We start from the raw sequence: 11,995 nt of genomic DNA, 5'->3' as shown, positions 1-11,995 counted from the left end.
TATTTTATTTTTTTGTTATTACATAGATATGACTAATTTTTATACTTTGTTTTTAAACGCTAATTTTTGATCTGATTGATAACTATCAATTATATACCATTATTTAGCGAAAATTAAGCTATAACTATATGAAAATGAAAAACCTTACTACAACATGTGAGTAGGTATTAATTTTAATATTATGTTAAATGTAATGGAATAATGGCATTATATCAAGTCTCCGTAGGTACGATAAAAAATATTATCTATGGAAATATCTAAATAATAAAAATGTTTTAATTCTAATAAATACGAATAAATAAAAACTAATAATATTAGTATAACTACGACATGTCACATATTATTATTATTATTTTGTTATTTTATTTGTATAGTACAATTCAATATTATAAGTTACCGGAGTTTAAAACATTATTACACGTTTGAAAATAAAATAACTATATAATATATATACATTATGTGAAAAAATAAATGAATAGATTATAAAAAAACAATTAAAATAAATTAGTTTTTTTTTAATACAGTTTGGTTAATTTATTTATTATGTGTTTTATAAATATATGCTTACATGTTTTGGTTATTTGCAAAAAAATAAATAAGTTTGGACTTATACAATTTATTTTGTTTTAGTTCAAATACGATATTTATAACAGTCAGGCCGATGGTGACAGCCACTAGTTGAAGCACATTGTGCCTAATAAAACCAATGAAAAAATATTTAATGAATTCACTTATTTCTTATAGGGTCGCACGAAATTTGATAAGCTTAACGGCTCATTTAAATTGAATAGCGCAATCATGGGTCGTTGTTCGATGTTTAAAGAACTGTTCAATATTTGATGATCCGTTTAACTCAAATGGACGTTTCTTTAACGAGGCATTTATATTTTATATTCTAAAAATAAGAACATTTTAAATCAAGAAAATTAATTTAGGTATTATGTAAATAAAGTTATATATCATTAAAATAGCTGTTGATTTCAATAAATATAAATAAATAAATAATTATACTAATTTCTTGCGTTTAAACTAATAGTCTATAGTATGGCCTATATATAAATAATAAATTGATACTTCGGTAAATCAAAAACTAATCATCTCTAAATTTTTAATTAATTGCACAATTAGAAATAATTTCTCACAGCAAATAACACCATACGTCATACATAAAATATGTTTTACTTTAAATCTAATGAGAAAAATGTGAGTAATATAATTTCTAGAATTATCCTTAAATTCAAGTACGCAAGAAATGTTTGATCGGCAAAAGATAAAAAAAAATCTATAAGTAAAAATGTGCATATCTACTAATTTTAGTTATGTAAAAAGAAAATTTAAAGTGATTTATTAAATAATATATAAACTGTGTTTAATTGGCGTTCTAATTTCTAAGTTTCAATGTTTAAAATTATTCTAACCTAAATGATTTAGTATTTAAATTCATAAATAGTATATATTGTACCTCGACGGCTCAACCTCACTATTAATATTGATTGCAATGAAGACCAACCAACGTTATTCTCTACAAATTTAACTTTGTAGTTAAATAATAAAATTAAACTAATTGGTAAGTCTTAAACATTATATAGTAATATTTTAAAATTATGCAACATTTTGACTTAATTGAATACATTTATCTAATTTATTTCTGACTAACATTTGCTGTGACTCTTAACCTACAATAAATATACATAATTTAAACAAATTGTTCAAAAGCTAAATCAATTGAAATTTTCTTGATCTTTAGTTATTGTAGTTCGTAAGTATTTTCTTTATACGTTATGTTTTTGTTACATAATATTATACTTTAAAGTCGTATAACTGCAATAAATAATTATTATTTATAATGTTAAGTATACAATTTTATATAATTTATTTTATAATAATACGAATTTATTTATACAACAAATAAAATAAACAAGGTATAAAAAAATAGTTTATGATAAATGTAAATTATTGGTTTATTGTTATTTATTAATTTTCTATCCAGTAGTTAATTGTATTTTAGTTAAATTTTATATTAAGTATTAGATTTAAAGTACTTTATAAAATAATTAATATTATTAATTTACTTGTACATTTAGAACGACTAAATTGAAAATGTAGTAAAAATTCTTTTAACAAGAGCATGAAAATTTCAAAAACATATATTTATAAATTTTCGAAAGACATTTCGAGATAAAATTTTAACGAAATTGGATATATTAACGAAAATAATGTTAAGTATTTTATTGTTATTTAAAAAGTATTATTCATAAGGACTTGAAACTTTTCGCCACTACAAATATTATTAATTATTATTTATTATACGTTTATACATAAATGACATTTTCAAAACACTAAGATTAATTTTAAGCTATTTATACGTTGGCGTATTAACTTAGACGTTAATAACAATAATATATACAAGTATATTATATATGTTATAATTATAATTGTTATTATATAATGTATGTAATTTTTTAACCTAACGTTACTATTAAGAGAAAAATAAATTATTAATAGTCATATAGTATACATAATATTATAATGAAATATTCTTAATAATAACGTCTCCACTCAGAATCGTTTTTCATATGCAATTTTTTATCATTGATTTCAAACTTAACACATACATTACATCTTATATCTACTATATACATCAAAACAATTTTTTTCTGATTTATAGAAAATTAACTACGATTTCTATGTTGACATCAACGGGCAAATGTATACAGATTATACACCTTACGAATAAATCAGACAATTATTTATCGAAATCAGTTTAGCAGCTTTTATAATATTACGTATTATAGACTATAGCTAATCGAACAACGAGCAAACATAGCACTATTATACTCGAAGTATAGGTATTCCGTGTGCTATTATTCAACTATATTGTGTATAAATAACCATTGTGTTTTAGACGCACGCGAACACTGCTACTAATAAACTCAACTCGGTAATTTTCAATTTTGTTTACACCTTCGTACGAACTATGTACCTATAGCTATGTACATTGTATACATAAATGAATAATTACAAAATAAATTAACACGTTGTCTACAAATCCATTATCGAAAAATATAGGTATACAATAAAACGTGTTTAAAGTTTAAAACGTATGTTACACTATGTAATACGTACTAACATACATGTGTATTTATATTATAATAATATGTATTTTTAATTTGAATCTGTAAAACGTTAATTACCATAATCGACATATAATTTATAACCATAAAGTGATATTATACTGATTAGTGTTGTATATTCAAAGTATACATTTTCGATTGTTTCATAATAATGTCATTGGTTTTTCGTGGAAACGATAAATATAAGTCGTGTAATTTCTAGACTTACAGTGTTATTGTATTAAATTACCAACATTTTGCATTAAAAACCGTTACATTACTTTTTCGATTTGTTGTATTTTTACTTTAGTTCTAAAACTATTTATCACATAAACGTTATTTTTATATTTTTAAAAAATTTGCACTTAAACTACACAAACTAAAAACATTTTTACCAAATCCCCGAAAAATAAAGCTAAAAAATATTATATTACCGTAAAGACACCATAAGGTGAAGATACACTGTCGATCAGTGTCGATCCTTCCAGGAATGTAGGTCGATCGTTATAAAAATGAATGTTAACATTATCAGCCGATCGCGTAATAAAAAATCGGATAATGTGGATTATTCTCAAATAATTATTCTTTGAAGCTTGGACCTTTTTTTTTGCTCATCAAACAAACATCTTCCTAAAGACCTAAATTATCCGGGATGTCGATCACCAGGGATTTAAAATTTTGAATGTAGCTCACTTGTTTTAAGAGTTTGGCGACCCTTGCTGTAGATGGTTCCGTATACATTTATAACTATAGTCAATAGATTTCTTCATGTATCAAAATGTATCAAATCTACAACTGTCTACATATTGTATTCACTACATGGACATTGGACGTTTGTGAACAAATATTTACCTTTGTTTACCTACTTTTTTAAATCAATTTAAAATATTTCCAAAGCCCTAAACAAAAGTTTACAGAAAATAAAAACATAATATTTTCTTTTAAAATTATTGATCATACAAAAAAAAAGATAAATTTATTTATTCTGTTTTTAATTTTTTATACACAAGCATCATGACACATCGAAATTTCTGTGTAAAGTACATAATGTATGTAAATACATATTTATTTTAACTTCATTTATTATCTCCAATATTTGTTTAAAACGTTAAATGTTATCAACGAATTTTGAATAAGTAGTTAATTGTTTATATAAATATATATCATAATTCATAAGTAAGACAGTAATGTCATTAAACAAACTATTGACATTTGACTCTAGTAGGTACTCGCCGACATTTATCACTTTTATATTGACTTTTATATAAATAACAATTAAATGATGTTCATACATTAACATATTAAATAACCATATAATTTAAATCGCTTTATTCAAAATAATTATATATTACTAATAAAATAAAATGTGTTTGCCTTTTTGTACCCATTGTTGGCACACATATAAACATAAAAAATTAATGTCCGTGATGGTTGATTTACTTATATAGTAGTGTCATAGAATCTAACTTATTGCATAAATAATATCATACTAAACTATGATGATAAAATCCAATAGAATAGGTTTGTCACATATAATACAGTGTATTATGTCTTATATAAGTTCTATACTTCTGTAGTCTTTACCTACAAAAGTCAGGACTAAAAATATACCTTTCTATTATTTTAATAACACGAAATAAAAAATATAAAGTCATTTATTGAAACAAAACACTAATTAAAACGTCTATGTATCAATTCATTTAAATTAATATCTGTATAATTTTTGATTGATCCTCTGGCGTACTCCAAGTATTGTTGTTTTTCACATTAATATAAATGCATTAATCGTAGGCACGACGAACGATTAAACATGACGAACAAAATTCCTAGATTTTTAATTTCATAAAAATACAATTAATTATGTGTATTGTGTGCTAAAAATTAAAATTTATGTTATATTTTAGTGTAATAATACGATTGATTTTGTTATAAAATCAAGTACCTATATATTTTAATTATGTAAATACTGTGTAGGTATATATCTAGCAATTAATATTTCACCTATGCATTCCTCCCAGGGTTTTTGTACATTTTATTATTCTAATAAATTCTATTATTATCCAAAATGATTATAATTTTTTTTTACGCTGTTTTTGTTCGATGCGAAAATACAATAATTGAGCATATAATAATAACGCATTGATGCGTTGTACACTGTATAGTGTATAGTGTTTAATTACTGATCAATTAAACACAAAACTCATTCCAATCTATAGTGTATATAATAATCATTATACGTTTATTTTAAAGTTATTTAGTTATAAAATTATAATGATTATTATAACAAACGAATTCTCTGCGTGCATAACATTTTTTTTTTTTTACACCGTGACGAAAGTTGTATGTTATAATGTTGTATAGTGGTATAATTTACACTATAAAATGTGTTACACTCACTATGTTATTCAAACGTCCGCACACACACCTGGCGCTCTAACACCCTCCCGTTAATATCAACTGTCTAACAAGGGGCTTCCTGACTTTACAAGTAGGGTTGAAATGTTGACATATTTTACGTGTTGAAAAAAAAAATCATCTCACGATTAAATGTCATCCACGAATACATTTTTACACGTACATTTTTTAAATTACGATTAACTAATAGATACTCTATATTTTCTAAAGTCAATACCAACACAATATATACTCATTATAATATATTATTTTTTTTTTATTAATTACGAGTATATATGTCACATATTTATAGTCAAATAAATATTTGTTTAACAATTGTTGCGGTCTGCACATGAGGCCGTGTATAAAATTATAACGCATTACAAATTTACAACATATATTATACGTTCGAACAGAACTGCTGTAGATAATATTAAAATATACTAGCGAAATTCATACTCATAACGTTATAATTATTTAGCGTAATAAATAATAACTAATTAATATTTAACGATTAAATAACATAAAACTATTTTTTTTTTAAATTTATCGTTATCAAATATTAAAGTAAATTACTTATGTCAATTACGTATAATAAAATCTGGATTATTATAATTCCGTTGTATAAATACCCGATTTATAATGTGTAATTCGTTTTTACACTTTAAGTCTACAATTTATGATTAAATTAATTTAATTGGAATACCAATGTTCAATACTTTAATAATAATCATTATACTACTTATAATATAGTACTACAAATTATTACAATATGTACGCCATACGTATATCGTATATTTTTTACCGTTCTTAATTATAATGATATACTGTTATTATTATGTAATATATTATGTGTGAAGGGGTTTTATATACATATACACGTATAATTCTAATCCGTTTGGCGTATACGTATATAATATTATAATATAGTATAGTGTTTACATTAAACACTTACACACCCCTTCAGAATACGTGGCCCGAAATGAAGATGTATTGTGAATTCGTGAAGCACTTCATTCAAATACGAGATATACAGTAGTACTACGTAATCGTACATCTATATATACAGTATTTTACACGGCAATATATAAAACTATTTGTTAATGGCTTATTGATATTTGATGTATATTATACCAGACAGGGGTCGTCTGTTTGTATATTATATTGTTCATTTTGAAATTAATAATGATAAATTAAAATCAATTGAACATTTAAATTGTAAACATACTACAGATACACTGTTCATATGATTAATTTTTATATTATATCTCGAGTATACGTCATGCGTATTTTTAATTTTTAGTATTCCCATTTTTTAAACACTTTAATCCAAAACTTAATTGTTGTTAATAAACTATGTACGATGTTTTTATTTGTTTGCATTTCGAAATTACACGGTAATTTATTGCAGGTGGCTTAACCTAAATAAATTCATATAATAAAAACCATTGTAGGTAAATATTAAATAAGTATAACTATTATCATTAAAAACGTAGTTTTTGTACAACGTTCAATCGTTTTAATAACTACTATATTTTTACACCTTACGCTGTTAATGTGATTTATGTTACGGTTTATAATTTTGTTGTTGTTTCAATAGTATTCACAGTAAACACTATAAATATTAACCATAATTTTCTTATTACGACTATGATGCATACGTTATAGGTATTCACATCGTGTAGAACCGTGGGCGTAGACACGGGGGGATATGGGGATTGATTCCCCCCCATAACCTTTTTTTTATATAATATAACTTATATTATCAATTTTTTTTACAAAAATTAACTAGTTTTGGGGGGTTTAGGTGCAAAATAATACCGCAGTGACTGGTTTTTCAATAAGGTAATATTTTAGCCTCATTTTATTCTTACTTATAACTAAACAGTGATTATATTGTGTTAATTGTGTTAGATTGCAATATAATGACCTTTTCGGTAATTAATTTTGTATGCTCAAAATATATTAACCATAGATGTAGTGGTAAATCGCAAAAAATAAATAAATAAAATGTTCATGGGACCTAATGAACTCGGCTATAGTCAAGTGTCATCGAGTCAAGTATATTGAAAACGGTGACGATGGCTGCTTTCTGTACGAGAGTGCCAAAAACAGACGTGAACATTTATATGTATATAAACAAATATAATAAATTGTGAAATACCGTATGCGTATTTACAGGTGAAATGTATAGACGAGAAGGGCAAATAAAACCGACACCGGAGCGGGGCGAATACGATGATAATAATATAATCCGTTTATACGTGATTATGCGTTGTGTGTAAAGTAATTAGCAAAACTCGCGGTAAACAAACGCCGACTATAATTATAATTCACAATGCGCACGCGGAAAATAAAAATCCATACCGCACATCATCTCACAAGAGAAGCATAATTACACATATGATGTGTATCATATTATACAGCATCACGTTTTTATTGTGGATATACGTCGCGGTGGAAATCATTAGAGGACCGCGGCGGGTTGGCGGGTATAAAAAACTCTACAGAAAAAAAAAACAACCCGAAGCTTGACGCTGTCGTCGGCGCTGCTGCAGTATATTATTATATATATATACGAACGTGTGTAGTATATATATGTATACGCGCGGGGATTCTGCAACGCGCTAAATGCTTTTAATTGCATCGCGATGACGCGTGATGGTAACGTATAATATTATAACCCTTTCGTTTTGCACGCGTAGCCGCAGCCGTCCGCCTGCACCCGTTTGCAGTGTGTGTGTGTGTGTGTGTGTGTTGTATATACGCGAAAAGATATCGCGCTCGGAACTATGATGGGAAGAGAGAGAGAGAGAGAGAGAGAGAGCGAGAGAGAGTGAGAAGCGCTGCACAGCACATTCGCGGGTATATAGAGAATGGGCGAGGGAGAGAAGTGTGCGTGGTTTATGCGTATAATGGCAATATAACAACGGCGGTCTGGTGGATTAGCAAATAAATGGCAATAGGGTCCGTCGCCGAATTAGCCGACTATTATTAAAAACCCTCTCCGCGCCCTCGGCACCGCGAAAAGCTACACCCCGCGGACTATACACTCTGATGTACACGCTATTACTACTACTTGTGTCGCCGCCGCCGCCGCCGCCGCCGCTATACACAGTCGCCAGTCGCCACTAATATACACGACCGCTCCTGTATATAATGCTACTGCAGCCACCAATATATATACTTATAAATAGCGTATATGTAATATATATATATAACACTGCTGATCTCACCCTCGACGGACGAGGGTCGTGTGCGCTGGCCAAGCCGCAGGGGTCGTTATTCACTATATATATGTCTATATATACTTACTGTATAACCATATTGTATATATATATAATATAAGGGACGTGGGTATATTTACCGTTATACCTACGTATATATATATATATATATTTATGTTTGTGTGTGTATAGCTCCGATAATGTGCTCACGGCCGGTGCCAAAAGCGCATCATCTTCCGCTAGCGAAAAGTCCGACGACGTCTGTATAAACCGCCCCCCACGCACGCGCTACCATTATATTTAACGCGCGTGCAACGTAGGGTTTTGAGTTTACCGACAGACTAGATGTATATATATATGTGTACAACACGCAGATATAGGTACGTGCTCTTTACGCGAAAATGCAGGTGTTCGGCATCGATTTTTTTTTTTTTTTGTGTATACTCCTCGCCACGACACGTTATTAATCAGCTTATGTGTATACGTACGTCGTGCACATATATTTCATTTTACCTTTATAACAAGGACCCTTCGTCACCGTGGTCACCCTTCGACACGACGAGGGGCAAAATACAATGCCCGGTCGCTTATCGGGTATATGGGGGGGGGGGAGGGGGCAAATCAAATGGTTACGGTTTTTGAAAAGATATTGATGAATTGAAAATTACCCATCAGTCCCTAATTGTATACAGTATCACTCTAAATATATGTATCCGCAGAAAATCAATACATATAAACGTATTTTTTCAACATTATTTATAGTAATCAATGAAACAATTCTGATTTCATAATTAGTACACGATTTGGAAAGCCGATTTTTGTGCAATCGATGAATTGATAATATAACCATCATCTCTTGATTTTATTTTTCCAAACAATTAACATCATAATGAAAATCAGAAAAAAATTCGATTAGAGCAGATAGGCTATTGGTACCTATACACGAATGAGAATAATAGTCATGTTAGCAAAAAAATATGTAGTTATATCAATTTATTATATTTATGGTCTGTAAATAGGTGTCGGTCACATAAAAAAAAAAGGTGGGCTGCCCAAGCACATTACAGCCTCAATAACTCTGTTCGTTTAAACCTAATTCGTGTAGGTAAAATCATTTTTACACGCGCACGAGCCTGCGTGTGTGTTTATAGCTCTTGTAAATTCAATCTGCAAACCGTATTATGTGTACTGTGTAGTGTATAATGGGTAAATCTACTCTATTCACGGTTTATATATATCTATATACATACGGTGTGATTATGCTTTATATTTTATCTACGTGTTATATTATGTCCTTCCATGTACACGGCGATTATATTGTACGCTATATATGTGTAAATTGTGAATATACCTACCTATGATTATTACACACAATAAGCACTTTTACTCTCTCACACTGTATATTTATTAAACACGACTACACACTATTTAATAACGTCATTTTAATCATAATTAATATATTCATTTATGTACAAAATAATATGGTATAGTCCTTTCACTGTAACACTAACATATTTCCACTCAATCTGAATTAATAATGTATTATTAAATTATAGATATTAATCCTCAGATTAATTATCTTTCCTACATCAGACGTGATGAACTAATAAGTGAATATAGAAGAAATATTACATTAAGTGTTTTTCATAATGAACTACTGTTAAAATAATTATACATACCTATGTATCGTATATTATTTTATCACGTGTATATTTGCTGAATATATACGTATAATTTTTATGCATATTATAAAACTAATTGCAGTATTTTTTTTTTTTTTTATATAATATTTAAAACGATTAACATCTGTAATTTAGTTAATATGGGTTTAAAATTTTATTTAATGAAAATGAACAGAAATTAAAGAAAGATATATAAGTGCTTACATATTTTGTTCTCAAACTAAATTTATTTATTTTTATTTAATTTTGAAATGAATTGATTACTGGGCCGCACTAAGAAAAACTCGTGTGGAGGCCCAAGAGTAAATTAAATCTATTTTAAATATTTAATTAATTATTCTATTATTGAAATTGAAATTGATAAATATTATACTATACACGGATGTTATTATAATTTATTTGTATAAGGTATAACACAGAAGTATAAAAAAAACTTTTATTTTTCATAATATTTATTGAAACATTAATTGTTTACAATAAACACGATTATTATATACTTGTAATTTTAATGAATAAACAAACATACAACAGTTACAGTCCTATAGAATATTTAATTTCAGAACTTTGGACTCGTTAGTAAATAATAATAATAATAATATTATATTATTTTACCTATTGATATTGTATTGTTTAATTCTTGAAAATTGGAATATCAAATATCAATTTAGGCCCTTTGTTTTTCTTTATTTAAATATTTATATTAGTATACTTCAAAGTGACAGTGTTAGTTATATAAAGATTAGTAGGATGGAAAATGATTAAATTTTCCACCTTTGCCTTTGTCTACATTAATTATTATCGTTAACATTTGCTATCCATGATTTATAATAGCCTATATAATACTATAATAATATAGTATACCATCTATTGGGTTCCTATTAAATGCATCGTTTAACGGGTTCAAATTTGTATTAATGCAAATTAAATATCTATTAACTATTAAAGATGTATAATATCTTAAACGATTTTAAATAGCTTTTATAGGCATGTATTAATAATGTACATCCTTCTGAGAGTTCTAATTTATGAACGTCAAACTATTTTTTTATGTAATGTATAAATATGTGACAGAATAATAAACATAATGTCATATACATTATTGTCATATCACAAAAAATTAATCACTAATTTAATATTAAACGTAAAAAGGTGTTAAACTACATGTTCTTCTATTCATATAGAATAGATATTCTTATTATTGAAACGAAGAAATAATTGTTCACAACTAACTATATAAACCATTATAAATATTGTTCGTTAAAGTATTGTTTGATTTTAATACTTGTGTGTATTTTATTATATACTAGAACAGTGAAATCTATCACGAGTGTTAAAAATGGTCTAATCTTCTCTATTATTGTAAACGATTTTGAAGTACACAAATAAAAGTATTTAAACTGGCGATTACTTAAAAAAAAAAGATAGTATTCATTTCATAAGAGCTAGTACAGGCATTAAATTCTTTATTTTTCTATACTAATCATTTAAACCCATTCATACATAAAAAAAAAAAAACGTTGTTTTCAACTATTAGTTATTGTATAGTATTAATATATAATAGTAGTAATAGTACCTATAC

This window comes from Rhopalosiphum padi, chromosome 4, assembly GCF_020882245.1.
Source record: "Rhopalosiphum padi isolate XX-2018 chromosome 4, ASM2088224v1, whole genome shotgun sequence".
Classification (NCBI taxonomy): domain Eukaryota; kingdom Metazoa; phylum Arthropoda; class Insecta; order Hemiptera; family Aphididae; genus Rhopalosiphum; species Rhopalosiphum padi.
Note: the sequence above shows the minus strand (reverse complement) of the source record.